At 35.6% G+C, this 13,345-nt stretch overlaps 1 pseudogene; it reads right to left on the bottom strand.

Annotated features, from left to right (window-relative positions):
• Positions 1-2,738: 2,738 nt before the first annotated feature.
• On the bottom strand, positions 2,739-3,276 carry LOC112932685 (glutathione S-transferase P pseudogene; annotated as a pseudogene).
• Positions 3,277-13,345: the final 10,069 nt, after the last annotated feature.

The following is a 13,345-nucleotide window of genomic DNA, read 5'->3' as shown; positions in this document are numbered from 1 at the left end:
ATCAATATCAGGAATTATAACAAGATTTCACTAGAGATACTGGTCTACAAAAGAATATTGAAAGTTAATAGTAGGGATAACTTTAGGCTAATAAATTCAACAACTTATAAAAAAATGGGCCAATATTTCAAAATTCATAAACTACTAATACTCAAGCAAGATGAAATAGATAATTTATTTTTTTTTTAGATTTTATTTATTTATTCATGAGAGACACAGAGAGAGAGGCAGAGACAGGCTGAGGGTGAAGTAGGCTCCATGCAGGAAGCCTAATGTGGGACTCCATCCCCGGACTCCAGGATCATGCCCCAAGCCTAAGGCAGATGCTCAGTGGCTGAGCCACCCAGGAATCCCTTAAATAATTTTTAATAATCATTAAAGAAATTGATTTCAAAAAAAAGAAAGAAATTGAGTTTCTAATGAAAACACTGAAAAAAAAAAACTCCAACCTCTGAGCCCAGATTACTTCATTAAGTCTACTAAATATTTATAACAGAATTAACACTGACTCTATACAATCTTTTCCATAAAATAGAAGAGAAGAGAACATATCTGAACTCATTTCATGAGCTTATCTTTATCCTTATAGAAAAATCAGACAAAGGCAATATAAAATAAAGAAAAAGAAAGATTGAGAGAGAGAGAAGGAAGAAAGAAGGAGAGATAGAGAGGAAACCAACCTAATATCCCTCATAAACTTAGCCACAAAAATCGCCAGCAAAATAAAAACAAATCCAGCAAAGTATAGAAGGACATATCCACCTTGATCAAGTAGAATTTATTGCAGGTATGCAAGCAAGACTAGCTTAACATTTAAAGGTCAATGTAATTTACCATGTATCAAGCTAAACTGGAAAAATCATATGATCATATAAATTGATAAAGGGAAATATTTGCCAAATCCAAAGTTTACTCATGATAAAAGAATGCTGCAAGCTAAGGATAAAAAGAACTACCTCAACTTGATAAGGAATATTTCCAAAGAATCTTTATACTTAATGGTAAAAAGCTGAATACAAATGCTGTATGATTTCACTCATATGCAGAATTTGAGAAACAAAACTGATGAACATAGGGGAAGGGAAGTAAAAATAAAATAGGATTAAAACAGAGAAGGAGGCAAATCATAAGAAAGTCTTAACTAGAGAGAACAGAGTTGCTGGAGGGGAGGTGAATGGGGGATGGGGTAACTGGGTGATGGGCATTAAGGAGGGCACTTGATGTAATGAGCACTGGGTGCTGTATGAGACTGATGAATCATTATATTCTACTCCGAAATTAATAATACACTATATATTAACTCACTTGAATTTGAAAAAAAAAGGGAAAAAAAGAACAAAGCAAAATGCGGATTCTTATTCTTATTTGACATAGTCCTAAAAGTTCTACCCACTGTAACAAGTCAAGAAAAAAACATGAAAGACAAATAGATTTGAAACCAAAAACAAAATGTCCCTATCTGCAGATGGCGTGATTGTTTACATTTGAAATCCAAGGGATTTATAGAAATGCCTAGAACTAATACATGAGTTAAACAGGTTGCAGGATACAAATCAATATGTAATTATCAGGTTCACTTCTATATAACAGTAACACTGTGAGAACCAAAACTGAAAACACAACACCATTTATAATTGTTCCCTAAAATGAAATATTTATGTTTAAACTTAATAAAGCATATCCAGGGTCTGTAGGATTAAAATATAAATACATATTATAAAATATAAATCTTAAAAAATGATGAAAATAATCAAAGGAAACCTAAATAAATGGAGAGATATCCTATGCTCATGGTTCAAAAAGCCCAACAGAAAGATGTCAGTTCTCCCCAAACTGATCCACAGAGTTAATGTAATTGCTATCAAAATCCACACAAAGTTTTTTGTAAATATAGGCAAGCTTATTCCAAAGGTTATATGGAAAGGGAAAGCATAGGTTCTGGCATCACTCAATCAATGTTGAAAAAAGAAGAATCACTCTACACAATATCAAGGCTTACTATTAAGTATAGCATTAAAGTATAGTATTGTTGGAATGGTAGAGACATACATCAATGAAACACAACAGAGAACCCAGAAACAAACCCACAGAAACATGCCCAACTGATTTTAAAAAGATGCAAAAGCAATTATTTGGAGGAAGGATAAACTTTTATTTTTTTAAATTTTTTATTAATAATAAATTTATTTTTATTGGTGTTCAATTTGCCAACATACAGAATAACACCCAGTGCTCATCCCGTCAAGTGCCCCCCTCAGCGCCCGTCACCCATTCACCCCCACCTCCTTGCCCTCCTCCCCTTCCACCACCCATAGTTCGTTTCCCAGAGTTAGGAGTCTTCATGTTCTGTCTCCCTTTCTGATATTTCCTACCCATTTCTTCTCCCTTCTCTTCTATTCCCTTTCACTATTATTTATATTCCCCAAATGAATGAGAACATATAATGTTTGTCCTTCTCTGATTGACTTATTAACCTTTTAAATGGACTTAATGAAGCAATTGGACAATATGGCACTCATAAATTAAAAAAAAAATCTGAACCTAAACCTCATATACTATGCCATAAATTAAGTTGAAATAGATCATAAATTTATTTATTTATTTATTTACTTATTTTATTTTTCTCATTTGAGAATTTTATTGGTCAAGGAGAAAGGAAATCAGGCAGCCCCCCAGCTTCCCGCCCAGGGCTCCACAAGCTCTCACTGCTTCCCGTTGCCATTGATGCTCCGGGGACACTAGGAATGCCTTGAGCTTGGGTCTGGTGCTGAGGCACACCACATAGGCTGAGAGCAGAGGGAAAGAGTCCAGGCAGCTGGGGCCAGGACCTGGTGAATCAGCAGCAAGTCCAGCAGGTTGTAGTCCACGAAGGAGATCTGGTTGTCCACGATGAAGGCCTGGCCCCCCTCATTCTGGGACAGCAGCATTTCAAATGGCTTCAGGTAACCTGGTAGTGCCTTCACATACTCCTCCTTTCCTGCCTCGTAGTTAGTGTAGATGAGGAGGATGTATTTGCAGCGGAGATCCTCTACAACATCGTTCACTACATCCAACAAGGCTGCCTCCTGCTGGTCCTTCCTGTAGAGCCCAAGGGAGTGGCCCAGGTGTCCTAGGATGGCATTGGACTGGTACAGGGTGAGGTCTCCGTCCTGGAACTTGGGGAGCTGCCCATACAGACAGGAGGCCTTGAGTGAGTCCTTCATCCCTGTCTCCATGGTCACCACCTCCTTCTTCCAGCTCTGGCCCTGGTCAGCCAGCAGCATGCGCATGGCCTCACAGTGCCCTCAAACAGGGAAGTAGATGGTGGAGTAGGGTGGCATGGGTGCAGCGCAGGTGGCGGTGGCAATAGGAGTGGTGGCAGCAGCGGCAGCCTAAATAAATTTCAAGTTAAAGCCCAAAACTATAAAACTTAGAAAAACTCACAAAGGAGATTATCTTCAGAATGTTGGTATGGGCCAATCGTTTTTAGACTTGACACCAAAGATAAGACTGATTAAAGGAAAAATTGATAAATTAAACCTTATCAAAATTAATTTTTTGAGTGGTACATTTGTGGTGGGAATATAAAATGGTACAGCCGTTCTGGAAATCAGTTTTGCAGTTTCCTAAATAAGTATACATGTAATTTCCATATGATCCAGTAACTGTTCTCTTGGGTATTTATTCCTGAGATATGGTTACTTATAATCATACAATATCTGTACATGAATGTTCACAACAACTTTATTTATGATTGCCAAAAACAGAACAACTCAGATGTCTTTTAATGAATGAATAAACTGCTTCATCCATACCATGAAATACCAATCAGCAATAAAAAGGACTGCCCTAATTATACACTTAATAATTAAGGAAGTATACAAAGTGAAAAAGCCCATCACAAAAGGCTATAATACTCTACACTTCAACCTAATGACATTGAAAAGGCAAAATTATAGAAATGAAAAACTATTAGTGATTGCCAGAGATTAGGGGCAAGAGTGCATGTGTGTGTTTGGGGCGGGGGAGTCTTAGAAGGTAGAGGATGGAAGAGTAAGTATCCCCCCAACTGAGAAGGCACTAGGAGACCAGAAAAGGAATCAGGACACTGCTTCTAATTTATACAGAGTTTTATTCAGAGTAACTTACTGACATAGGGTGATCTGGTGGAGGATGATCCATGGCAGCTGCATACTTATTTTCCACAAAGTCCAGGCCTTTGTCCACAGATTTTATAGAACAAGTGGCATTGTAATGAAATCAAAGTGTTCCCATATTCAAAATGTTTGCCTGCACTTAATTGGCAGCTTGCATTTAATTAGATCTTGTGGCACCATCTTTGCATTAGGAAGGGGAAAGACTTCATTATCTTTAACAAATTCATGGAACATGAAAACATGTCTCCCCACATCGCAACCTTGGCAGGCATTTCCAGGGTATGCATATTAATACCCAAGGCCTGGACACTTAGCTCCAAGAGCTCACTGGGCAAACATGAACAAGATGGAAGGCCAAAGATGGAGTCAGTATTGTCAGCACTCCTGCAGGGAATGAATAGATGGATAGAGAGAGGAGGGCAGATGATAAGGGAAGTTCAGTATTAACAGACCACATCAGGAATTCTTTTGGTGATGCACAGTTCTGCATCTTGATTATAGTAATGAATTAACAACTGCACATTTAATAAAATTTACAGAATTAAATATACACATGCACACACATACAGGTAAATAAAACAAAAATGGGGCCATCTGAGTAGATCAGTATATTGTATCAATGTCAACATATTGATTATGTTGTACTGAAGTTTTACAAAGTGCTATAATTCACAAAACTCTATAAGGATAAGTGAGACCATTCTGTATTATTTCTCAAAATTTCACATGAATCTATAATTTCTGTCAAAATAAAAAATAATTAAAATATATGCCAGCCCCTGAGAAGCTTATGGTCTAGAAAGGAACACAAGAAATGAATAATGCTATTATATACATAACATAAAGGAGAATGTATTACAAAAGTGTTGTGTAGAAAGAAATGTCTTCCATCTACGTCAATTGAGTGATGACTTTTGAATGTCAGGAAAATTTTGCTATTTGGAAATTACAAATGGATTAGAAATACAGGTAGAGAAACATCTGAGGAAAATTGCATTGGAGGTATAGTCACTTACATAGATTATTAGTTTGAGGTGAGTATCACAGACAAAGTAGTGTTCAAAATTAGGACTAAAGAAGAGAGAGGATATTAAAAATCAAAGTTTTCTCTTTTGCAATTTGGACAATTCTTAACTATTAAACAATCATGAATGGATGAGTGAGACAATTTGCATGATATTCTAGGAAGATTACATAGGCATAAATATGAAGGAAGAAAGAAATAAGAAGTGGGAATAGAGGGGGAGGAAAAATAAGAAGTACCAACAATTTTAAAAGCTATGGCATAGTCCATGGGTGTGCAGTGCATTCTCTAAAAGGGAGAATGGAAGATGCATGTGTGAGCTGTTGTGGTGGTGGAATCTGATCTGATAGGGGTTTTTATTGAGAGAAACAGAGAGGTAGGTCTTATAATTGACTCTGTGGTTTTAAATCTTAATGAATGATGAGAGTACTATCAGAAACAGGGGGTACAGAGTTTGGGGAAGAAAATGAGTTTCCTTATGATTATGTGATTAAAATGCCTGCCATACATCCAGCCAGCATTGTCTATGGCAAGGTTTCTCAACCTTGGCATTATTGACATTCAAGCCACATTGTTCTTTGCTGGTGGGGCCTGTCATGTACATTACAGGATTGTTAATTGAATGAAATTGAATGACCCATACATTCTAATAATAAGGTAATCAACTTTATGAAGTCATTCTAGATCAGGGAGAAGAAAAATTTATTTGCCAATTTTAATTAAAAATTCAAAAATTTCACCATAATGCAAATGTTTGGGACATTTCTATGACCTACCTTTAAGTTACATTACACAGAAGTATGCTTTTAATTTGATTTGGATATTTACTTTTTTGAAAGCCCTTAACACAAAGTAAGAATAATAATGGTACATTGCAAAAGTATTTATTCTAAGATTTTTTTTTTAAGTTTTACTTTGTCCAATACTTCTATTTTGATTTCTTTTAGTTATTATGAGGGAAAAACTTATTGTTTCTTCCCAAATGGCAATTAATGTTTCTTGAATTCATTATATTTAGGCTATCAAGGATTTGAAGTATCTATAACTTTAGAGTTATGGAGTCTGGAAATAAATTTCAAAAGAAAAAAGAAGCGTCAATCAGCACTCAACGTTTTTAAGCTTCCGTAATTAAGGCAAAATAGTCCATGGGCTACTATAAATTTTAATAAATGAACTAAATTTTATAAAGTATGTTATAATGAATATTGGCCCATCTAAAATATTGAATATGGGAACTTTCCTAAGGAGACAAAGGACTTAATCTATTTTCATAGCCCCAGGTTTCCCTATAGAACAATAGCTTCAACAGTTCTACAAACAAACAAACAAACAAATATTATTTTTAAAGGAGAGGGAGTGGAAACTACTTAAACTAAAATTGGAGTTACATGGTGTAAATTAGCATATTAGCAATTCTGAGAAGTTTTACAATAAAATAATATGTTTAAGTTTGTTCAAATTACTGTGTTGAATTCTTTAAATACACTGCTAGGATTTTGCTGTAACTAGTTCTATATATACATTACGTGGTATCTAGTTTCATGTTATTTCTCCTATATCTCTTTACATAGAAATGGGGCCCATTTTGGTGCTCAATCAATGTTATGAATGATTCTTCATGATAACTGAAAGTAATTACCAAATGTGCTTGCTATTTTGTATTTTAATGTATCTGTATTTCCTAGTAGACAATGGACTTTTTAAGAGAAGGAGTTATTACTTCTTCACCTTTTATAATACCACCCTACCACAAAAATGCATGTGGTCGAGTATTATTCAGACATAAGTATGTCTGCAGCTGTCATGTGGTATCCAGAACGCATCTCTACCTCACTAAAGAAAAGAACATTTTCAAGGTCCTTTCATTTTTTTCAGTAGATTAGAAGATTGGTAGATTGAAGTATACAGTCTTCTATTCAAGTAGAAGACTAACAATGCCCAGATTACTTCATTAGTAAATGGTTGTGAAGAAAGCACAGATATATGTGTGTGTATGAGTGTATGTGTGAATGCCTGTGTGTGTATGTGTGTGTGTAGTTTGTGTGTGTTTTCTTGGTGCTATTATCTAGAATATTGCTCAATCTTGGCTGACATTATTTTATTTTTAAGATTTTATTTATTTATTCATGAGAAACAGAGAAAGCGAGAGAAAGAAAGAGAGAGAGAGAGAGAGAGAGAGAGAGAGAGAGGCAGAGACACAGGCAGAGGAAGAAGCAGGCTCCATGCAGGGAGCCCGACATGGGGCTCAATCCTGGGTCTCCAGGAAGGGGGTGCTAAACTGCTGAGCCACCCAGGCTGCACTTATTTTCATTATTATATTTATCAATGTTCTTACTATGTTTACCAGTGATTCCATACAAGGGCACAGAACTCTCTTCTACTACTAAAATATGCTAGTAGAAATTGAAGCTACCTAAGACATTAGATTAATTTCTCAAAACTAAAGAAAACAAAAAATATTTCAACTTTATGAGTCATTCTGAATTTCAACCTTAAAAAAAAAGAATATGACCACTAGAATAGCCTTTACTCCAAAAGAGAAAGTCTCCTTTAAAACACTTAGATGTACAAATGGGATGCTAGTTTATTGACTTCCATCTTTTTTTTTTTTCATTTAATGAAATTTTTACTCAAAGAACAATATAAACTATTCATTTAAGAAAGACAAGTACTATATTCACTGGCAAGAAATTTAAGTATTAATGAACTTATTACCTTAGTGATCTACACATGAACACATATTTTCAGTGAGGTTATAAACTATAACATCTGAAGCTGGTGTTAACAGAGTAATTAATTGCTTTTAAAATACAGACTTTTGTATTTGTATAATGTTTTTGCATTTGCAGTTTTCATGTTACTTTAGTTGCAGTTTCATATTTATTTCTATAAACACATATTTCAAGTAGTGGGTGGAAATTAAGGCAGCCAGATGGCTCAACGAACTATATGAAAGAATAGAAACTCAGAGATACAATTTCCCTACTTTGATTCTCTGTCATATAACCTCAGATATAAGATGGTGATCTCAGTTTTGTAGGTTCCTGTTAGGTAACTGTTATAAGTCCAGGATTTTCTATGACATCATTGGAGTTATTTGATGAACATCACAGATAAAAATTATGTCCAATCTATATTCTGATGCAGACTAAGCATGAATCATACATAGGTCTATATGTAGAGGTCCAGGATCATCACCAACAACATTTAAACATCTCTATGTGATTTTAACTCCTCCACTCAGTTTTTTTTTTTTTTTAAATATGAAAACTGTACAGGTGCAGAAGCAGTTGGCAGCACCAGGTTGGCAAATTAGTAGGCCAAAAAGGGCAGGAGCAAGAAAGCATAATACATGGGTTTCTTTCTTTCTTTTTTTTTTTAATACATGGGTTTCTTAAAAGCAGTTTCCATCCAGGAACAATGAGACAAACACAGATGCAAGCAGTTTCCATGGCAGATTCCATATAAAACTATAAAAAAGTGTCATTACTCTTGAGACACACGGGGTGTCTAAAGTTCAAGGTTAGGGCTGTAATCCTACTTCAGTGCCTGACTATAGGCAAGTCTCTTATGTTTTCTGGGCTTCTGTTGCTTCCTCTGTAAAACAATTAAAAGAAAGCCTGATTCAGAGGATTGGTGTGAGATTTTAATGAGATAACACACTTAATGCAGCTGGAATATAAATTCAAAGAATATTAACTCAGTGGATATATTTATGTGCTAGATACTGTGCTAGATACTGTGCTAGATGGTGAGACACAGTGTGGAATATCTGTGTAAAATGATTTTTTTAAGTAAAATAATTCCTGGCTTTCAGCTGGACTTATAGCCTCCAGGAGAAAGATCACCTTTCCTTGTCTCTTGCTCCTTCTGCTAACCGGAATGAATGTTGATGATAGCTGGAGCTCAAGTAGCCATACTGAATCGTTAAATGTATTACACATAATGAGAATGGTAAAGTAACAAGATCAAAAGAACCCTGGTTCCCCAACCGCTGTGAAGCCACTGTGCCAGTCACAGGCTAACATAACATGAAAGTAGGCTATACCATGGAAGGAAAATACGCTATCATTTTTAAGTATTCTGGGTTTCCGTTCACTTGGCAATGCCCACTTTACCTGATGTTGTGAACCAGCTACTCTCTGTCTTCATGGAGCACATCCGGTGAAGGAAAAAAAGAAATAGCATAATTTATCTTGGCTATTTCTGAAGCCCCAGAGATCTGTGTGGTCTGGAGATCTGTATTAGATCCTGTGTTGATGGCTAAAAAAGCATTTTTCAGGACTGGACACAAGACCCTTGGAATCCAAACATTTCAGAATAGGACCGCTGAGAATTTAAAGATTTCACAAGAGGCTAGTCTCAGGCACCACACAACATGTCTCTCGGCTGCCTCCCTTGGGCATCTGAGTTGGATGGGCTTTTGCAGTTAGTTCATCCCACAAAATGCAGTGGAGGCTGTCAGACAATCCAATGTGATGAAGGTTTAAAGAATGTAAGAACTGGCAATACTTGAAGCTGTGAGAAGTAGTTGTGGATCAAACTGTGTATTCTTTTAAGGAGCTTAAAAAGTAGGCAGAAATAAGTATGTTGATAAGTGATATAGTCAGAATGTTTTAATAACAGAGCACAGATACTGTGCAATGGGAAGAGTGTAGTTGGTTACGGGAAGCCGATAGAGAGGCAGTTCTTGAGCCTCCACAGCGCCACTTTTGATGGATCTCTTTCCCTTGATGTTATAAGAATTGACCCCCTAATTGACTTCTAGAAGAAAACAATTGTATGGAAAGTAATAATTGGCTTTGCAGAAGATAATTACAGTTAGTTCTCAGAAGGAAAACAGGACCTAATAAATCCCAGACAGATTGTTCCAGTACAGCAGAAAAATATCCAATCCAGCAAACACAAGTTAGTAAATTTTCAATATAAAAAGAGTAATGAGAGAAGCAATTCAAATACTAGAAACTGGAAATGGAGAAAGCAATCACCAAATAAACATCCATCTCTGAGCTTATATGGAAAGTCTTAAAAATGATCCAAGCTTCGTAAGACATGGGTTAGGTACTGATTTACTCAGGTTTCAGGCAATCAACTTGCTGATACAGATGACAGATTCCTGAATCCAGTCAAAGTCTTCCTGATGCTTGATTTTGTGCTCTAAGGGCCTGGAAAGAGAAAGCACATTATCATTAATTTTTTTTCTCTATTTTTTTTTAATTTATAAAATGATGACAGAGGTACACAAATATAAAAAAATAAATAAATAAAACAGCAGCAGCAAAGCACTGTTGAATTTAAGGTCTCCAATACATTTGCTTTTCCAACCTGATTTTGTGTCGATTCCCTGTCACTTACTCTCTTTTACTCTGGCCCTCTTTCAATTTTTCAAATATTCAAAACCCCTTTTCAATGCAGAACTTTGCCTGCACTGTTCAATTTGCCCAGGATGTTTCTTTCTCTGATTCTTTAGTTGTCCATACTACTCACTGAAGCTTTAGCTGTCCTCCTTAGCTTTAGCTTACCTCTGTCCTCTAGTTTTCTATCTCTTATTTCTTATTTTCCCTTACTGCACCTGTTTGATTTCTTTTCACTCTTTATAGAACACAATACTTTGTTCTCCATTTGACTTTCTACCTTTCTTGGCACTCCGTATGCAGAAGTGAGCACAGTGTCAGAAGAGAGTAGTTATCGGTTGAAAAAAATGAGTAAAAAGTATTGCATTTATCTTTTCCTTAGCTTTCCTGAAAAATACAAACTATAAAGTCATTTAGGATGCAGTGATTAAGGGGGCACTTGGGTGGCTCAGTTGGTTAGGTGTCTGCCTTCAGCTCAGGGACCCTGGGATCCAGGATCCATGTCCAGATCCCTGCTCAGCAGGGAGTTTATTCTCTCTCTTCCTCTGCCTGCACTGCTCCTTCTGCTTGGGCTCTCTCTCTTTAAAAAAAAAAAAAAAAGAAACAAAGAAAGAAAAAGAAAGAAAGAAGAAAGAAAGAAAGAAAGAAGAAAGAAAGAAAGAAAGAAAGAAAGAAAGGATATAGTGATTAAAAAGCACTTCTTAAGAAGAAAATTTTAGTTGTGTTGTCATTATGATGATTCTAAGGTGTATACGGAGTGGTCAGTAACCTTTTGATCATATTGATAATTTTAAAAGGGTGTTTTTTTTTTTCCCTTAAAACAATCTCATTTGTAAGATTTTTTTTCAGGAAAGAAAGTATTCTCTTTAATGAACTCTTACAAAGTAGTCTGTTTGCAGTTGAACACTTACTTCTAAGCTATTGAAGTAAATAATTTCTTTTCTTGCCTGACTTCAAATAAACCTGTAGGTATTTGAGTAAAATAATGTTCTGAAAATAACTTTCTGTTAAAATGAATTTGGTATGTTCACTCTCTATACACTAAGTAATTATCATGCAAGTTAAATAAATATTTCTAGTAATTGAGCAAATAAAGTCAGGTTCAAGGACAATTCAAGTAGTTGATAAATGTTATTAGAGAAATTAAAATGAGGAGCCCCTGGATGTCTCAATGGCTTAAGTGCCTGCCTTGGGCTCACATCATGATTTCAGGGTCCTGGGATGGAGCCCCACATCAGGCTCTCTGCTCAGTAGGGAATCTGCTTCTCCTTCTCCCTCTGCCCCCCTCTCTGCTTATGCTCTCTCTCTCAAATAAATAAAAAACATTTTTAAAAAGAGAGAAATTAAAATGAGCATATAATATTTATAATTTTTAATTTTTCCTTATGTTCATGCCTAAGAATTAACAGATGATTATGTCAATAATTTCAAGGCTATCAGGGACTGATGTTTAACAAAGTTAATTGCACATAACGGATGTACTTTAGACAATGGTTTAGGTTTCGTAGGGGCTGTGGTCAGTCCAGCACAAGGTGGGCCATTTTGGCATAAAATCACTTTTGTCTTAAAAACAATCAAAACCCATCTCTTTACCTACCCCTTGACTGCTTAAGAGAATTTAGGTAGAGGACCTGCTCCAGGAAATGAGCTATCATGATACATAACTACAAATTAGGTACGGTAGGCAGGGAGGACCTTACCAATGTTCTCTTGCATCCATTATTTCTGAGTGGCCTAGAAAACATTTGTGTACCAAATATTTACTCTTTTTCATCTTCTTGTGTATTGAATACCTTGCTTTAAAATTCTAGACCTTTTTCTCTTTCTCCTTAGGTCAAGAATGATATATGCACCTCATTTTGCTTGGCTATTTTTGGAATTTCTATATCTGTATGGATTACCCATATGTATGAAATTAAATTTGATTTTCTCTTGTTAATCTGTCCCATGTCAATTTGATTCTTAGTCCAGCTAGAAGGACCTTGAAGGGCAAAGGAAATTCTTGCTCCCTAACTGTCACATTAACTTCTAGTCATTCTATAGTATGACTTTAAAAGCTATTAAAAATAAGACAGATTTTGTGAGTCAGGAAGCACAAAATACACATTCCATGTTTAATTCACAGGAAAATATTTCATAAACCTTACATAGAAAGCAAATACATTCTTTAACTAGGCTATGGCCTGTACTAAGTATACTATAAATAAAGATGATAAATCTCCATACTGTAAAATTAGTGGGCTATGTGTTTGGCAAATAGAAAATTATTCAACAGATAATCAGAAAATATATATATATATTGCTTTTCTCAAAATATCTGCCTGCCTATAATACATACCCCTGAAAGCCTTAGTATTGTGCAGGTAACTGATTAACTATGATCTTCTCAAGTGACCTTAAGGAGATATCAAAAACAGGAAGACCCAGAAAACCAGTGAAGTGGAGGCATGCAAGCATTATTTTTGAATAATCAGATATGGTAGAAAATATAATGTATTGCAAAGACCTACGACTCTTTCATGTGTCTATGTGAAAGTCAATGAACCTTATTTTTTTTTATAACTGATCAAATTATACCTTGTGACACACATTTGGAAAACTGCCTGGAAGCATGTATACCTGTACCCCCTTTTGGCATATAATCCCTTGTAAACCAAGTTTCAAAGCAGTTCTTCAGAGCAATCTGATATATTGTCTCTTTGCCATAGTCCTTGGTAAGGCAATGAAAAAACTATTTATTATCCAGTTTTTGACGTTGGCCTTTTATTCAGTTGACAGTATTAGACACTATAATACTTACCTTACAAAGAATAAATGGGTTGAAACATTTA

This window comes from Vulpes vulpes, chromosome 4 (genome assembly GCF_048418805.1).
Source record: "Vulpes vulpes isolate BD-2025 chromosome 4, VulVul3, whole genome shotgun sequence".
NCBI lineage: Eukaryota > Metazoa > Chordata > Mammalia > Carnivora > Canidae > Vulpes > Vulpes vulpes.
Note: the sequence above shows the minus strand (reverse complement) of the source record. Positions and strands in the feature narration are given on the sequence as shown.